At 41.4% G+C, this 17,165-nt stretch overlaps 2 long non-coding RNA genes across 2 annotated transcripts; both read left to right on the plus strand.

The window, feature by feature from the left end:
• Positions 1-405: 405 nt before the first annotated feature.
• LOC309701752 lies at positions 406-1,204 on the plus strand. Its single transcript, XR_014275235.1, has 4 exons — positions 406-460; positions 557-619; positions 733-784; positions 901-1,204. It is a non-coding gene; the product is annotated as an uncharacterized lncRNA (long non-coding RNA).
• Positions 1,205-10,746: 9,542 nt separating this feature from the next.
• On the plus strand, positions 10,747-11,562 carry LOC309701813. Its single transcript, XR_014275266.1, has 4 exons — positions 10,747-10,801; positions 10,898-10,960; positions 11,080-11,131; positions 11,248-11,562. It is a non-coding gene; the product is annotated as an uncharacterized lncRNA (long non-coding RNA).
• The last annotated feature ends 5,603 nt before the right edge of the window (positions 11,563-17,165 follow it).

Raw genomic sequence — 17,165 nt, forward strand, 5'->3', positions numbered from 1 at the left:
CAGGTGTAGCTACCAGTCGGGTGGCGACCCCGCCTATTGTCTGAAGTATCGGCTCCTTTGTAATTCCTTGAGAAGACAAAAGCCCTGAAGGGTCTCATTTAAATTGGTTGGAGACATACCTTTTCTTTTTGGAAACACCCACCCTATATAAAAAAAACACGCTCAGAGCCCGAAACCCTGAGCCATTTACGCCTCAAGATTCGCTGCAGGGCACACCATTTTCTTTGCGATCATCAACACTAACATTGTTCTTTATAACATGGACATGTAAACGGTAAGTAAAACAAAACCTATTATTGTATTTTTAAAAAGTGTTATGTTAACATATTATAGGATATTCAAACTATTTTTTTCCTAAAACAAAAGCTTAATTTTTTGGAGTTCGGGAGAACGGCCCAGGGCCCTTTTCTTTAGAAACGGGCGCTTTTACAGCTGGAACTAGTTCTCTAACAGGCACAAGGTGTGTACAGCATTACTGGGTTTTAAAACGTATGTATGTTTTAAACTAGCGATTGTTTTAAATTATGTAATAACGTTTTTGTTTGATTTGTTCCAGGGTTAACAAACTGAGCAGGAAAACATTCAGACACCGCGACCACAGAGCCCAACCTTACATCAGGTGTGTATACAACGGGATGTATAGTTGTGTATTATTTTTTAAAAAGAAAATTTTTTTTAAAAGGGGTTTAAACAATTACAAATGTTCTAAACTGACCGTTTTACACACGCCAGAGAACCGTGTGTGTGGAGGAGCAGGACCATCCCGAATAACGCACACTACAAGGTAAGCATAGGCATATATAAATTAGATAAAAAGAGATAGAGAGGGAGACACGCTTATTCAGTTTGAAATGGGTACATGTATAAAATGTTTTAACACATGTCTATCTATCTTCACAGACTGCAGAACAGCACCCCTCCTCATAATGATCAGGACACCGTACGATTCCAGACGTTTTTGGAATGTTTAAGCAGTATCGACCTCCCAGAACAACAAAAACCTGGAGCTTTGTGCAACAGTGGAGAGTCAGAACAGATCTTCATCAGCGAACCTGCAACACCCCCGAGTGAGTGGCTACATCGCGATTTCTCTGATGTTTTTGAGTACAGTATATCAGATTTTGATCTAGTTCATATACCCACCACCCCAGAATGTGTCAGAAAGAGCGTTGATTCACACATAGATTTCGAAGAAGGCGGCATAACAGACTCTCAAATATCAGCGGCGTATGATGTTTACATGAAGCTTCCAGACGCTCAGCCTACTGAACAGACTCATATAGCTTCAATAGCTGATAAATTATGTTTGATTGAAGCTAGACTCAATCAATACCACCAAGAAGCACGGGTACAAAGGCAACAGTTTACCAAATTCATAAACAAAGTGTGTAGTACATTAGACAACATCTGCAGCAAAATTTCAAGTCCCTGACTTTTAAAATCCAGACCATGGACCCTCCAAATAAATTATTTAAACATAATAACGGAACCTCCACTCCTGTTAGATGTTTTGACTTAGAGACTTTTATGCAGTGGGCTGAAGAAACAGATAACAAATTAGACGATATTATAGCTAGACTTAATAGGGTGCCTGCATCAGCCTCATCTGATACACATCCTCGTCAGACTGTTCCTACGTCTGCTATTGCTGATGGGGCTATTGTTGCTAATAATAGTGATAGTACAGCAGGTGTTGCTCGGGCCGTTGCTGTTACTGATGCTAACCATATAGCTTGTGCTGCTGGTGATTTTGCGTCTGATGCACAATCTAGCCGGGTCACCTCTGCTGCAGCTACTGCAGTTGTTATTGAGCCTGTTACCGCTTCTACTATTACTTCAACCACACATGCGTGTCCGGGCTCCGCTGGTGATGCTGCAACACCACACACCCCCTCAATCATTGTAAATTTCTCACAAACAGATACTACTGTAATTGAGCCCGTTGTGCAGTCTGGGTCCGGCAGTCGCTCTGTCACACATTAGAGAGATACCTAATTTTAATGCTCGCGAACTGCGTGAACGCCTTGATTTTAGAGGTCTCGATCATCCAGAACAAGTGCTGGCGCGAGTGCGCGAGTGCTTAGCCAATGTGATAGACAGAGCTGTGGCGGGATCCCAACAGGGCAGTGTTCTAAACGTGGTCCTGCGTGGCCCCTCGCTGGCTTCAGATGTTCAGGCTGTTTTAAACGCTGATGATCGGTATGATCCGGAGCTGTTTCTCGATCAAATTGCACAAGTTATGCAGAGTAATGATGAATCTATCGGTGATGATGAATTAGAGTTTATTGTCACGGTAGCTCAGAACAGTAGTGGTGGGTCTCGCTTAAGACTGGCGCACATACCTTATGATGAGATTCTCTGATGATCCCCTGTGATCATATGAAACATTGCATGCACTGTGGCACCACATATAGAGAATCCAAGAAATTGCCACACAAATGTGCGCAGCCTGGATGCGAGCACTGCCGCGAACCTAAATTAGCAGGAGACTCCGACCATCAGTGTTTCATACAGCCTGTTGAAAAACAGAAGCCTAACGATAAATACATTTTATATGATTTTGAGACGCGGTACCACAACGGTAAACACGAGGCTAACTTTGTGTGTGCGTCTGATCTGAAGGGCAATAAGTTCAGATTTAATACATTAAAGTGTGTGGAGGCGTTTGTGCAGCATTACAGACGCCCGAGGTTTCGTGGGTACACTTTCATAGCACATAATGCATCTGGCTTTGATAACTACATACTCCTCGAGTACTTTGTCAGACAGAGCATAACACCTAGTGTCATAATGAGCGGCAGCCGTGTGATTTTAATGCATGACAGGGACTATGACCAGCGGTGGATTGATTCGTTCAGCTTTTTGCCCATGGGCCTTGCCAAAATACCCTCTGCTTTAGGTTTTCAAGACCTGCAGAAGAGCCATTTCCCACACAGGTTTAATACGAGGGATAATGAGCGTTATGTGGGCCCGTACCCAGATCCCTCCTTCTACGGCTATGAGCACATGTCTGAAAGCGATAAGGTGCGATTCATGGAATGGTACCAGGTTGCCTCGCAGAATCCCTTTGATTTTCAGGCTGAACTCAGGCGTTACTGTGTTAACGATGTTGATGTCCTGCGTAAAGCATGCAGCATTTATCGTGACACGCTACTGGGTTGTACTCAAGTTGATCCATTCACGTATACCACCCTGGCTGCATTTAGTATGGGTGTGTATAAAACGCTGTTTCTGCCTAGAGACGCGCTCGCTCTCACGGGGCATACGTTGAGCAGAACAAGACGTTTTCTAACGTCACTGTCTGAAGACCGTGGTTTTTTAAAACACACACCAAAAAAGAACACCCCTGGTGGACCGCTGCGACATAGTACACTAAAAAAAATAAAGAATAAAAAAAAAAACAAATTAAAGGGGGGTCCTGTAGAGTGGTTGGATTTTTGAATTCAGGTTTTTTTCTTATTGCAGAAATTGTTCTTCTGCTAAAAATATTTGCTGTTTGGTGTTTTTCTACTGTTATGGGTTTTTTTTTTCACTTATTGCTGCTAAATTGTTTTCTTTTCTTTTCTTTTATTACTGTTAAATATTTTATGTCTTTTATTACTGGTTAATGTTTGATGTCTTTTATTTATGTTTAAACAAAGTATGTTATGAATCTATATATGTATATATATATATATACACGAGATTTGATAATAAATACCATTGACTCGATTAAATCATGCTCTCATGTTGTTTTTATTATTATTCTCATTAGTACATATCAGTATCCACATTGCACACACACATAATCACTGCATACAGCAACAGGTTGTATGTTGTTGACAAATCGACACACCATAGCATCATTACAAATTAAATTAGACCCATACATGTTAAGCAGGCGGGCATAAGATACACCATTTTGCATATGATATTAAAAAAAAATACACAATGTTGACCGCATGTGATGGAGAAGTCCTTCTGCACTTGTTTTCCTGAATATAAAACAGTGGAACAGTTTTTTAGAAGAAACATCTTTATTGCTGGGGGGAAACTGTCTAACGAGTGAACAAAACTATCAAAAAAATAACCGCGTCTGTCTCTCGAAATATAAACAGCAAGCCAATGTTCCCCTGGCATCGTAGAAGGGTGGGTGTTTACAATACCCATAGCTGGGAGTCTTTGAAGCCGTTCAGTGGTTAGCTGATCATAGGCTAACACGCCTAGGAAATGTGTTTTTATTGATAATGCCGCCGACCACGGCTGATAGTTCTATAGTGTTCATGACCGTTTTTGTCTCAATAGTAGTCCAAGAGCACTTGTCTCATGTTAGATATTTCAATGACTGAATCAAATACAGAATAACACAAGAGGTTCACTGTACGGGGTAGTGGATTTCTGAAACGGGTTTCCAATCTCACGTTCCCAGTTTTAATTAACGACACATTCCCTGAATGTCCTTTGTCAGCTTCCAGATTGAAACAGAATAAAGTGTAGCCGTTACCAAAGTCTGCACGTGTTATGGCCAAGGATCTGTCCTTTAAATGTCTTCCTGTGGTTTGTATCAGCTGGTAAAATTCTCTGATATAGTGTCTGTGAAGGTTCTCAGTCATCCAGGTCATCGTAGTCAAAGGAGCTTGCAAAGAAAAGCGTCTGGACTTCTTTAAGTTACTTGAAGACGTTTCACCTCTCATCCGAGAAGCTTCTTCAGTTCTAAGGTCAAATGGTGGAGAGTCCCAGATATAAACCTAGTGGGAGTGACCCCCCACAGAGGGACAAAAGGACCCCCTGATGATCCTCTAATCGCCTGAGACAAGGTGTGAAACTGGGTGTGGGTCCCAATCAGCCAGAGTTTCGGGTGGGTTCATTGTGAAACCTGGCCCCACCTTATCATACGAATTCCTGTGGTCAGATGGCCCAGGATGTGAGTGGGCGTTAAGGCGTCTGGGAAGGGATCTCAAAACTGGATTATAGATGGCAGAGAGTTTGTTAGGTATTTTAGCACTACGGTTAGCATTTACTGGATATTGTTTTATAGTGACATTATGCAGGAAAACTCTGTTATTCAATAAGGCCCATTTGTTTTAGTTATTTTTCTCTTTGACCCAAGAATTGATGTGTGAGAATCACAGGCTGGTACAAGGTTGAAATACCACAGAGATCACTCCCTCAGCTACATTAGTTTCTTAATCTTTTAGACGCCTGTTGAAGGCCAAATGGTTTGTTTCAGATTTCACTAATAAAAGAACTCTTCGTTTTGTGCCTTGAAAATATGTCGCTGAGATAATCACAATTGTAGCTGAACTGTGATAAACTACACAAAGGATGCTTCTTCACCCAAGGGCAGGAAGACGCTCCCTTATCTTGGTCTGTACTGGTTTAAACTGATAATCTGCTGTCTCATGAATTTTACCCTCTATATAAACTGTTGTACTTGTGAATAAAGTTGAGTCACTTTGGGAAGACAATCTAAAGCAGTCTCTGTTTTCTTGTTCTCCCAAGCTGCTCCCGAGCTGCTCGTACTAACACGCTGAATGGCATGCTTGAATATTACTTGAGAATATATTTGACTGTGTTACAGACTAAGGGACATTCTCTGCTGATAGGTGAAGGTACATTCTCTGCTGATAGACGTCCACGCCTCGAAGGAAGTCGATCCACGGATTAGGCCTTGGAAGCCGTTTCCTTCAGAGTTGGTGTCGTAAACCCCCGCCTCTGTTCAAAGATGGTCGCTCACAGTGGACATAGATGGCTTCTTTCACTCCTCTTTCAAACCATCTGTCCTCTCTGTCCAAAATGTGAACATTAGCATCCTCGAAAGAGTGTCCTCTATCCTTAAGATGCAGATGGACTGCTGAGTCTTGTCCTGTGGAGGTGGCTCTTCTGTGTTGTGCCATGCGCTTGTGAAGTGGCTGTTTGGTCTCTCCAATGTAGAGGTCTGGGCATTCCTCGCTGCACTGTACAGCATACACCACATTGTTAAGTCTGTGTTTTGGCGTTTTGTCTTTCGGGTGAACCAGTTTTTGTCTGAGCGTGTTGCTGGGTCTGAAATACACCGGGATGTCGTGCTTGGAGAAAACTCTCCTGAGTTTTTCTGATACACCGGCTACATAGGGGATGACAAAGTTGTTGCGTCTGTCCTTCTTATCCTCCCTCGCTGGTGTCTGGTCTTCTTTTCTGTGCCTCTTTGCTGACTTTAAGAACGCCCATTTAGGATAGCCGCACGTTTTGAGTGCTTCCTTTACATGCGTGTGTTCCTTCTTTTTTCCTTCAGGCTTAGAGGGAACATGTTCTGCCCGGTGGTGTAGGGTCCTAATTACTCCAAGTTTGTGTTCCAGAGGGTGATGGGAGTCAAAGAGGAGGTACTGGTCCGTGTGTGTGGGCTTCCGGTAAACTTTGATGTTGAGTTTGCCGTTCTCTTCAATGTGCACAGCGCAGGAAAGGCAAACAGTTGTCCTTTGTGTCTTCCTGGTGAACTTGATGTTTTTATCCACAGAGTTAATGTGCGTAGTGAAGGATTCCACTTCTTGTGTCTTGATTTTGACCCAGGTGTCGTCTACATATCTGTACCAGTGGCTGGGTACTCTTCCTTTGAAAGAGCCAAGAGACTTCCTTTCCACTTCCTCCATGTAAAGGTCCATGTAAAAACCCTTGTTGTATTTAAATGTGTGGTGGTGAGGCAGAGGTCTAACAGAGTGCTAACAGTCTGATCGGGGGTGATCGCTTCTCTCTTCTTGTAGGCGTTTTCTGACGGTCTCCACTGCCTCAGTTGTAGGTATGCAAGTGAAGAGAGAGACTACATCAAAGGACACCACAGTTTCATCTGCCTCAAGTAAAAGTTTCTTTACCAAACCAAATCAAAGCAACTAGTACTGAGTCTCCCTGTCAATGTTGCTCCAACAGTGTCATGAGAAATGTTCATCAGCACCATCATTAAAACTGACCAGTACTGTCTTGTGACATCACAGCTATCGGACTCAAAAACAGGTCATTGGCAGCTAAAGTCATATAACATACTGCCAAGAGATGAAAATACTGAAAAATGGTGAAAGCAAAGTTTTCAGCCATGAGATTATTGTTTATGCAATTTTAGGAAAAGATCATAATTTAAAAAAAAGTCTATGCTACTGGGGATGGTAATACTGTTATTAAAAATATGATTAAAAACATAAAAACCGCTTGTCCACATTTTTTTAAGTTTATTTTAATCAGAATATGAATAGTGTAAAATTTGAGCACTTGAGAATCTCTCAAGTCTTGAATGTTTGAATTCAGTGATGCCACGTTAAAAAATACAGATATTCAGTAAGATACAGTTTTTTTTCATAGGTGTTTTTTAACTAGACAGAATGACCAGTTGGCACAGATGCAAAGGAAATGTGCAGCTGAACACGTTACATATTTTGGGCTGGTTAATGAACAGCCTCCAATTATCTGCATCATACTCAAAATTGATTGCAAACCACAAGATCTTCAACATCAGTGCAATAAACAAAGTTATGATCGGTTTAATAGAATAGAACAAGATCCTCCTCACAATACATATTAATAAAAAAACTGTGTTCACTGAGGCAGGAAGTGCTCGTCACAGAGCCTACACCTAAGTAACTCAAATGCTTCTTTTGTCAAGTCTCACAGTCTCATATAAGTCATTTAACTCTGACGAGTGAACTCGAAATTTCAAGTTAGCCCTGGCAGTCAGGAAGTGCTGTGAAGTTACGTAATGTCCTTGTCACTCTTGAAGCAGAAGCGGAAGAAATTACGTAATTCAAGACTGGCAATGCTCACTAGAAATTTTAACTTATTTTACTAACTCAAAATTTTAACTTAACATCAATTTTCTTTCTTAAATTTCTACTTGTTAACTTGAAATGTTGAGTTATTCTTGGAGTTACTCTTTTGTTTCCAGTAGCAGAAACCAGCTTCCACAGAATGTTTCAGACTGGTGTCATTGGAAGGTCAGGGTAACTGATTCATGACGTACAAACTGTGTTTGTAACTCCACCCACAGCGTTTTTCCAAACCCAAGCTCTTTCCCGTCTTCTTAGAGCCAATAAGGTAAACTACACAACGTGTGTCACTGACATCATTAGAAGCATTAATGGTTTTTCTGTTTTTATATTAATGACTTTGTCCTTGTGTCAACTCAGAAGACAGTAGGTTGTTTTTCTGACATCCAAAAAGATTTATTATTGTTAACAAACAAACAAACAAACAAAGAAAAAATAAATCCAGGATTGATCTCCTGAAACACTAAAATGTTTAAAGAATAAAAACTGAAAAGATTTAGAATTTAAAATTGTATGATTTACAAAAAAACCCCAACTATTTCCAGCACTATACACAAGTCTTGGGTCAATCGTCACTTTTTAATATTTTGCTAGGAAAATGGGAAATAGGTTTAATCAATAGCTGCACCTAATTTACATGGAAAAACAGTACATGAGGCCGGCCTCGGATAAAGCGGATGAAGATGGATGGATACTAAAAGTAGCTGTAGATTGAGTATTTTTTTTTCTCTAATGGTTCAAATTTGATTTGTTTGTTGGTGAGTAGCTGTTAATCTTTGGGCGTTAAATGTCGTTGCTTTGTCCTTGGCTGCTGGTAAGTAAGGTTCTTGATCCTTCCATCACAAATAGATGCTCTGAGACACGAACCCCTTTCACTAGTAGCTTCTACTAGCCACCAGCTATAACAACTGCTTTAATAGTAGTTAAAGCTAAAATTAAGCATTAGAAACTGTTACAGCCGTTTTTATCTCCAGTTCTTTTCTTTCCTTTTTTACTTTAGCTTCTTTTTCCTGTGAAATTTGCTTTTATTTTAAGGCTCCTGATCTGGCTAACAGTGTCGCTTTCTCCGACTCTGCCTTTAAACCACCAGATGATACACAATGAGACTACACTGTAGCCATTTTAAAACCATGCTTTGATCATAGCAGCATATGTGAGAGTCACCTTTTCATTTCTTTATTCCGCTTCATTAATGCTATTCTCAGTAATGATCGGCCATCTCGTCCAAGTGCAGTCTGCAAAGTCCTGAAAAGAAGCATCCTTGAAACTTTCAAGCAAGGTTGTTTGATCTTTGTTCATTTTTTCTTTAGAAACCTGTTGAAGCATCTCTTTAACACTGTTCACAGAAGTCTCCAACCTGCCGAACTCAACCATCGGTTTGTTTTATCTTGAATGTCATAACCCCAGAACGAGTTGACATAGGATTTTAAAATTCATACCAAAGGTGCAGTTTCTAAAATTCTTGGATAAGTTCACATAATACATGGCACTAGTCCAAGATGGCGGCCAACCAAACCGGTTTGACAACCAGTTTGACCGGTTTCGTGCGTGTGCTCATGCGCGTTCAGGTGTGGTGGGGGTATGGTTGTTCGTGTGGAAATACCACAGGGGATCAGAGGGGTTATATGAGTTTATAGGTTTTTAACGGGGTTTTAATTTAATCAAACCATAGGGTTTTTAATTAAACTCTTTTTATCACTTAGGTGTATCGCAACATTCAGTTATGCATGTGTTCTTAAAAGCAATTCTTTGTTTCTTGTTTCATTCTTGACGGAGTGGAAGCTGTTTTGGTTCACAGTGCGCCTTAACAAAGAGGGGGTGCTCTAGTCAAAAGTGTTGGTAATAGTGTTTTAATCACACTAATTTTCTAAATCTGACAATGTCTCAGCTTGCAGTGAGGCATGCATTTTATTTTATAAATGGCACAAATGGGAATTTCTTCTGAATGGGTAATGTCCGCATGTTCACAAGCGTTTCATTTAATCAAACCCCTAGTTTTAATTTAACTAGTTTTTCTTTCCAGGGTTGATGCGATCATTTTATTTAAAAATCGGGATTTCGGAATGTTGAACTAAGAGTGAGACAAAGCCAGCCAGCTAGTTTTTAACACAGTAAATGTCACAAATAGCATTCAGTCCTTTAGAAAATAAATGCTATAAGCAGCCAGTATCGCTCTTTTCAAACTAATCGTCTTTTAAATACACTCATTTTGTGATTCCGGTGTCACACCTTGCACCGATGCAAGCATTTTATTTATTTAAAAACGGATCAAACGGGCCATTTCTTCTGCAAGGGGTTTCATGGTTTCAGAGTAGTTTTTAACACAACAGATAGTCGCAAATAACATTCAGCCCTTTAGAAAATAAACGCTACAGTGATACTTCTAAAACCAGTCGCCCAGACCCGCTCCAACTTTTCAACAGCTGGCTAATTGTTTGAATTTGTTCAGGATTGCAAAAGCCCACCGCTGGGTATCACTAGTTGAGAGTACCATGCGAACAAGGGCCCAGCCTATTGTTTAAAGTGGCCGGTATTGGCTCTTTTTGTAATTCCTCGACAAGGTAAATGGGGCAGGTGTAGCTACCAATCGGGTGGCGACCCCGCCTATTGTCTGAAGTATCGGCTCCTTTGTAATTCCTTGAGAAGACAAAAGCCCTGAAGGGTCTCATTTAAATTGGTTGGAGACATACCTTTCTTTTTGGAAACACCCACCCTATATAAAAAAAACACGCTCAGAGCCCGAAACCCTGAGCCATTTACGCCTCAAGATTCGCTGCAGGGCACACCATTTTCTTTGCGATCATCAACACTAACATTGTTCTTTATAACATGGACATGTAAACGGTAAGTAAAACAAAACCTATTATTGTATTTTTAAAAAGTGTTATGTTAACATATTATAGGATATTCAAACTATTTTTTTTTCCTAAAACAAAAGCTTAATTTTTAGGAGTTTGGGAGAACGGCCCAGGACCCTTTTCTTTAGAAACGGGCGCTTTTACAGCTGGAACTAGTTCTCTAACAGGCACAAGGTGTGTACAGCATTACTGGGTTTTAAAACGTATGTATGTTTTAAACTAGCGATTGTTTTAAATTATGTAATAACGTTTTTGTTTGATTTGTTCCAGGGTTAACAAACTGAGCAGGAAAACATTCAGACACCGCGACCACAGAGCCCAACCTTACATCAGGTGTGTATACAGTATACAACGGGATGTATAGTTGTGTATTATTTTTTAAAAAGAAAAAAAAATTAAAAGGGGTTTAAACAATTACAAATGTTCTAAACTGACCGTTTTACACACGCCAGAGAACCGTGTGTGTGGAGGAGCAGGACCATCCCGAATAACGCACACTACAAGGTAAGCATAGGCATATATAAATTAGATAAAAAGAGATAGAGAGGGAGACACGCTTATTCAGTTTGAAATGGGTACATGTATAAAATGTTTTAACACATGTCTATCTATCTTCACAGACTGCAGAACAGCACCCCTCCTCATAATGATCAGGACACCGTACGATTCCAGACGTTTTTGGAATGTTTAAGCAGTATCGACCTCCCAGAACAACAAAAACCTGGAGCTTTGTGCAACAGTGGAGAGTCAGAACCGATCTTCATCAGCGAACCTGCAACACCCCCGAGTGAGTGGCTACCTCGTGATTTCTCTGATGTTTTTGAGTACAGTATATCAGATTTTGATCTAGTTCATATACCCACCACCCCAGAATGTGTCAGAAAGAGCGTTGATTCACACATAGATTTCGAAGAAGGCGGCATAACAGACTCTCAAATATCAGCGGCGTATGATGTTTACATGAAGCTTCCAGATGCTCAGCCTACTGAACAGACTCATATAGCTTCAATAGCTGATAAATTATGTTTGATTGAAGCTAGACTCAATCAATACCACCAAGAAGCACAGGTACAAAGGCAACAGTTTACCAAATTCATAAACAAAGTGTGTAGTACATTAGACAACATCTGCAGCAAAATTTCAAGTCCCTGACTTTTAAAATCCAGACCATGGACCCTCCAAATAAATTATTTAAACATAATAACGGAACCTCCACTCCTGTTAGATGTTTTGACTTAGAGACTTTTATGCAGTGGGCTGAAGAAACAAATAACAAATTAGACGATATTATAGCTAGACTTAATAGGGTGCCTGCATCAGCCTCATCCGATACACATCCTCGTCAGACTGTTCCTACGTCTGCTATTGCTGATGGGGCTATTGTTGCTAATAATAGTGATAGTACAGCAGGTGTTGCTCGGGCCGTTGCTGTTACTGATGCTAACCATATAGCTTGTGCTGCTGGTGATTTTGCGTCTGATGCACAATCTAGCCGGGTCACCTCTGCTGCAGCTACTGCAGTTGTTATTGAGCCTGTTACCGCTTCTACTATTACTTCAACCACACATGCGTGTCCGGGCTCCGCTGGTGATGCTGCAACACCACACACACCCTCAATCATTGTAAATTTCTCACAAACAGATACTACTGTAATTGAGCCCGTTGTGCAGTCTGGGTCCGGCAGTCGCTCTCAGTCACACATTAGAGAGATATCTAATTTTAATGCTCGCGAATTGCGTGAACGCCTTGATTTTAGAGGTATAAGTCTCGATCATCCAGAACAAGTGCTGGCGCGAGTGCGCGAGTGCTTAGCCAATGTGATAGACAGAGCTGTGGCGGGATCCCAACAGGGCAGTGTTCTAAACGTGGTCCTGCGTGGCCCCTCGCTGGCTTCAGATGTTCAGGCTGTTTTAAACGCTGATGATCGGTATGATCCGGAGCTGTTTCTCGATCAAATTGCACAAGTTATGCAGAGTAATGATGAATCTATCGGTGATGATGAATTAGAGTTTATTGTCACGGTAGCTCAGAACAGTAGTGGTGGGTCTCGCTTAAGACTGGCGCACATACCTTATGATGAGATTCTCTGATGATCCCCTGTGATCATATGAAACATTGCATGCACTGTGGCACCACATATAGAGAATCCAAGAAATTGCCACACAAATGTGCGCAGCCTAGATGCGAGCACTGCCGCGAACCTAAATTAGCAGGAGACTCCGAGCATCAGTGTTTCATACAGCCTGTTGAAAAACAGAAGCCTAACGATAAATACATTTTATATGATTTTGAGACGCGGTACCACAACGGTAAACACGAGGCTAACTTTGTGTGTGCGTCTGATCTGAAGGGCAATAAGTTCAGATTTAATACATTAAAGTGTGTGGAGGCGTTTGTGCAGCATTACAGACGCCCGAGGTTTCGTGGGTACACTTTCATAGCACATAATGCATCTGGCTTTGATAACTACATACTCCTCGAGTACTTTGTCAGACAGAGCATAACACCTAGTGTCATAATGAGCGGCAGCCGTGTGATTTTAATGCATGACAGGGACTATGACCAGCGGTGGATTGATTCGTTCAGCTTTTTGCCCATGGGCCTTGCCAAAATACCCTCTGCTTTAGGTTTTCAAGACCTGCAGAAGAGCCATTTCCCACACAGGTTTAATACGAGGGATAATGAGCGTTATGTGGGCCCGTACCCAGATCCCTCCTTCTACGGCTATGAGCACATGTCTGAAAGCGATAAGGTGCGATTCATGGAATGGTACCAGGTTGCCTCGCAGAATCCCTTTGATTTTCAGGCTGAACTCAGGCGTTACTGTGTTAACGATGTTGATGTCCTGCGTAAAGCATGCAGCATTTATCGTGACACGCTACTGGGTTGTACTCAAGTTGATCCATTCACGTATACCACCCTGGCTGCATTTAGTATGGGTGTGTATAAAACGCTGTTTCTGCCTAGAGACGCGCTCGCTCTCACGGGGCATACGTTGAGCAGAACAAGACGTTTTCTAACGTCACTGTCTGAAGACCGTGGTTTTTTAAAACACACACCAAAAAAGAACACCCCTGGTGGACCGCTGCGACATAGTACACTAAAAAAAATAAAGAATAAAAAAAAACAAATTAAAGGGGGGTCCTGTAGAGTGGTTGGATTTTTGAATTCAGGTTTTTTTCTTATTGCAGAAATTGTTCTTCTGCTAAAAATATTTGCTGTTTGGTGTTTTTCTACTGTTATGGGGTTTTTTTTCACTTATTGCTGCTAAATTGTTTTCTTTTCTTTTCTTTTATTACTGTTAAATATTTTATGTCTTTTATTACTGGTTAATGTTTGATTTCTTTTATGTTTAAACAAAGTATGTTATGAATCTATATATATATATACGAGATTTGATAATAAATACCATTGACTCGATTAAATCATGCTCTCATGTTGTTTTTATTATTATTCTCATTAGTACATATCAGTATCCACATTGCACACACACATAATCACTGCATACAGCAACAGGTTGTATGTTGTTGACAAATCGACACACCATAGCATCATTATAAATTAAATTAGACCCATACATGTTAAGCAGGCGGGCATAAGATACACCATTTTGCATATGATTTTAAAAAAAAATACACAATGTTGACCGCATGTGATGGAGAAGTCCTTCTGCACTTGTTTTCCTGAATATAAAACAGTGGAACAGTTTTTTAGAAGAAACATCTTTATTGCTGGGGGGAAACTGTCTAACGAGTGAACAAAACTATCAAAAAAATAACCGCGTCTGTCTCTCGAAATATAAACAGCAAGCCAATGTTCCCCTGGCATCGTAGAAGGGTGGGTGTTTACAATACCCATAGCTGGGAGTCTTTGAAGCCGTTCAGTGGTTAGCTGATCATAGGCTAACACGCCTAGGAAATGTGTTTTTATTGATAATGCCGCCGACCACGGCTGATAGTTCTATAGTGTTCATGACCGTTTTTGTCTCAATAGTAGTCCAAGAGCACCTGTCTCATGTTAGATATTTCAATGACTGAATCAAATACAGAATAACACAAGAGGTTCACTGTACGGGGTAGTGGATTTCTGAAACGGGTTTCCAATCTCACGTTCCCAGTTTTAATTAACGACACATTCCCTGAATGTCCTTTGTCAGCTTCCAGATTGAAACAGAATAAAGTGTAGCCGTTACCAAAGTCGTCACGTGTTATGGCCAAGGATCTGTCCTTTAAATGTCTTCCTGTGGTTTGTATCAGCTGGTAAAATTCTCTGATATAGTGTCTGTGAAGGTTCTCAGTCATCCAGGTCATCGTAGTCAAAGGAGCTTGCAAAGAAAAGCGTCTGGACTTTAAGTTACTTGAAGACGTTTCACCTCTCATCCGAGAAGCTTCTTCAGTTCTAAGGTCAAATGGTGGAGAGTCCCAGATATAAACCTAGTGGGAGTGACCCCCCACAGAAGGACAAAAGGACCCCCTGATGATCCTCTAATTGCCTGAGACAAGGTGTGAAACTGGGTGTGGGTCCCAATCAGCCAGAGTTTCGGGTGGGTTCATTGTGAAACCTGGCCCCACCTTATCATGCGAATTCCTGTGGTCAGATGGCCCAGGATGTGAGTGGGCGTTAAGGCGTCTGGGAAGGGATCTCAAAACTGGATTATAGATGGCAGAGAGTTTGTTAGGTATTTTAGCACTACGGTTAGCATTTACTGGATATTGTTTTATAGTGACATTATACAGGAAAACTCTGTCATTCAATAAGGCCCATTTGTTTTAGTTATTTTTCTCTTTGACCCAAGAATTGATGTGTGAGAATCACAGGCTGGTACAAGGTTGAAATACCACAGAGATCACTCCCTCAGCTACATTAGTTTCTTAATCTTTTAGACGCCTGTTGAAGGCCAAATGGTTTGTTTCAGATTTCACTAATAAAAGAACTCTTCGTTTTGTGCCTTGAAAATATGTCGCTGAGATAATCACAATTGTAGCTGAACTGTGATAAACTACACAAAGGACGCTTCTTCACCCAAGGGCAGGAAGACGCTCCCTTATCTTGGTCTGTACTGGTCTAAACTGATAATCTGCTGTCTCATGAATTTTACCCTCTATATAAACTGTTGTACTTGTGAATAAAGTTGAGTCACTTTGGGAAGACAATCTAAAGCAGTCTCTGTTTTCTTGTTCTCCCAAGCTGCTCCCGAGCTGCTCGTACTAACACGCTGAATGGCATGCTTGAATATTACTTGAGAATATATTTGACTGTGTTACAGACTAAGGGACATTCTCTGCTGATAGGTGAAGGTACATTCTCTGCTGATAGACGTCCACGCCTCGAAGGAAGTCGATCCACGGATTAGGCCTTGGAAGCCGTTTCCTTCAGAGTTGGTGTCGTAAACCCCCACCTCTGTTCAAAGATGGTCGCTCACAGTGGACATAGATGGCTTCTTTCACTCCTCTTTCAAACCATCTGTCCTCTCTGTCCAAAATGTGAACATTAGCATCCTCGAAAGAGTGTCCTCTATCCTTAAGATGCAGATGGACTGCTGAGTCTTGTCCTGTGGAGGTGGCTCTTCTGTGTTGTGCCATGCGCTTGTGAAGTGGCTGTTTGGTCTCTCCAATGTTGAGGTCTGGGCATTCCTCGCTGCACTGTACAGCATACACCACATTGTTAAGTCTGTGTTTTGGTGTTTTATCTTTCGGGTGAACCAGTTTTTGTCTGAGCGTGTTGCTGGGTCTGAAATGCACCGGGATGTCATGCTTGGAGAAAACTCTCCTGAGTTTTTCTGATACACCGGCTACATAGGGGATGACAATGTTGTTGCGTCTGTCCTTCTTATCCTCCCTCGCTGGTGTCTGGTCTTCTTTTCTGTGCCTCTTTGCTGACTTTAAGAACGCCCATTTAGGATAGCCGCACGTTTTGAGTGCTTCCTTTACATGCGTGTGTTCCTTCTTTTTTCCTTCAGGCTTAGAGGGAACATGTTCTGCCCGGTGGTGTAGGGTCCTAATTACTCCAAGTTTGTGTTCCAGAGGGTGATGGGAGTCAAAGAGGAGGTACTGGTCCGTGTGTGTGGGCTTCCGGTAAACTTCAGTGTTGAGGTTGCCGTTCTCTTCAATGTGCACAGCGCAGGAAAGGCAAACAGTTGTCCTTTGTGTCTTCCTGGTGAACTTGATGTTTTTATCCACAGAGTTAATGTGCGCAGTGAAGGATTCCACTTCTTGTGTCTTGATTTTGACCCAGGTGTCGTCCACATATCTGTACCAGTGGCTGGGTACTCTTCCTTTGAAAGAGCCAAGAGCCTTCCTTTCCACTTCCTCCATGTAAAGGTCCATGTAAAAACCCTTGTTGTATTTAAATGTGTGGTGGTGAGGCAGAGGTCTAACAGAGTGCTAACAGTCTGATCGGGGGTGATCGCTTCTCTCTTCTTGTAGGCGTTTTACCAAACCAAATCAAAGCAACTAGTACTGAGTCTCCCTGTCAATGTTGCTCCAACAGTGTCATGAGAAATGTTCATCAGCACCATCATTAAAACTGACCAGTACTG

This window comes from Aulonocara stuartgranti, assembly GCF_965226115.1.
Source record: "Aulonocara stuartgranti genome assembly, chromosome: 3".
Taxonomy (NCBI): domain Eukaryota; kingdom Metazoa; phylum Chordata; class Actinopteri; order Cichliformes; family Cichlidae; genus Aulonocara; species Aulonocara stuartgranti.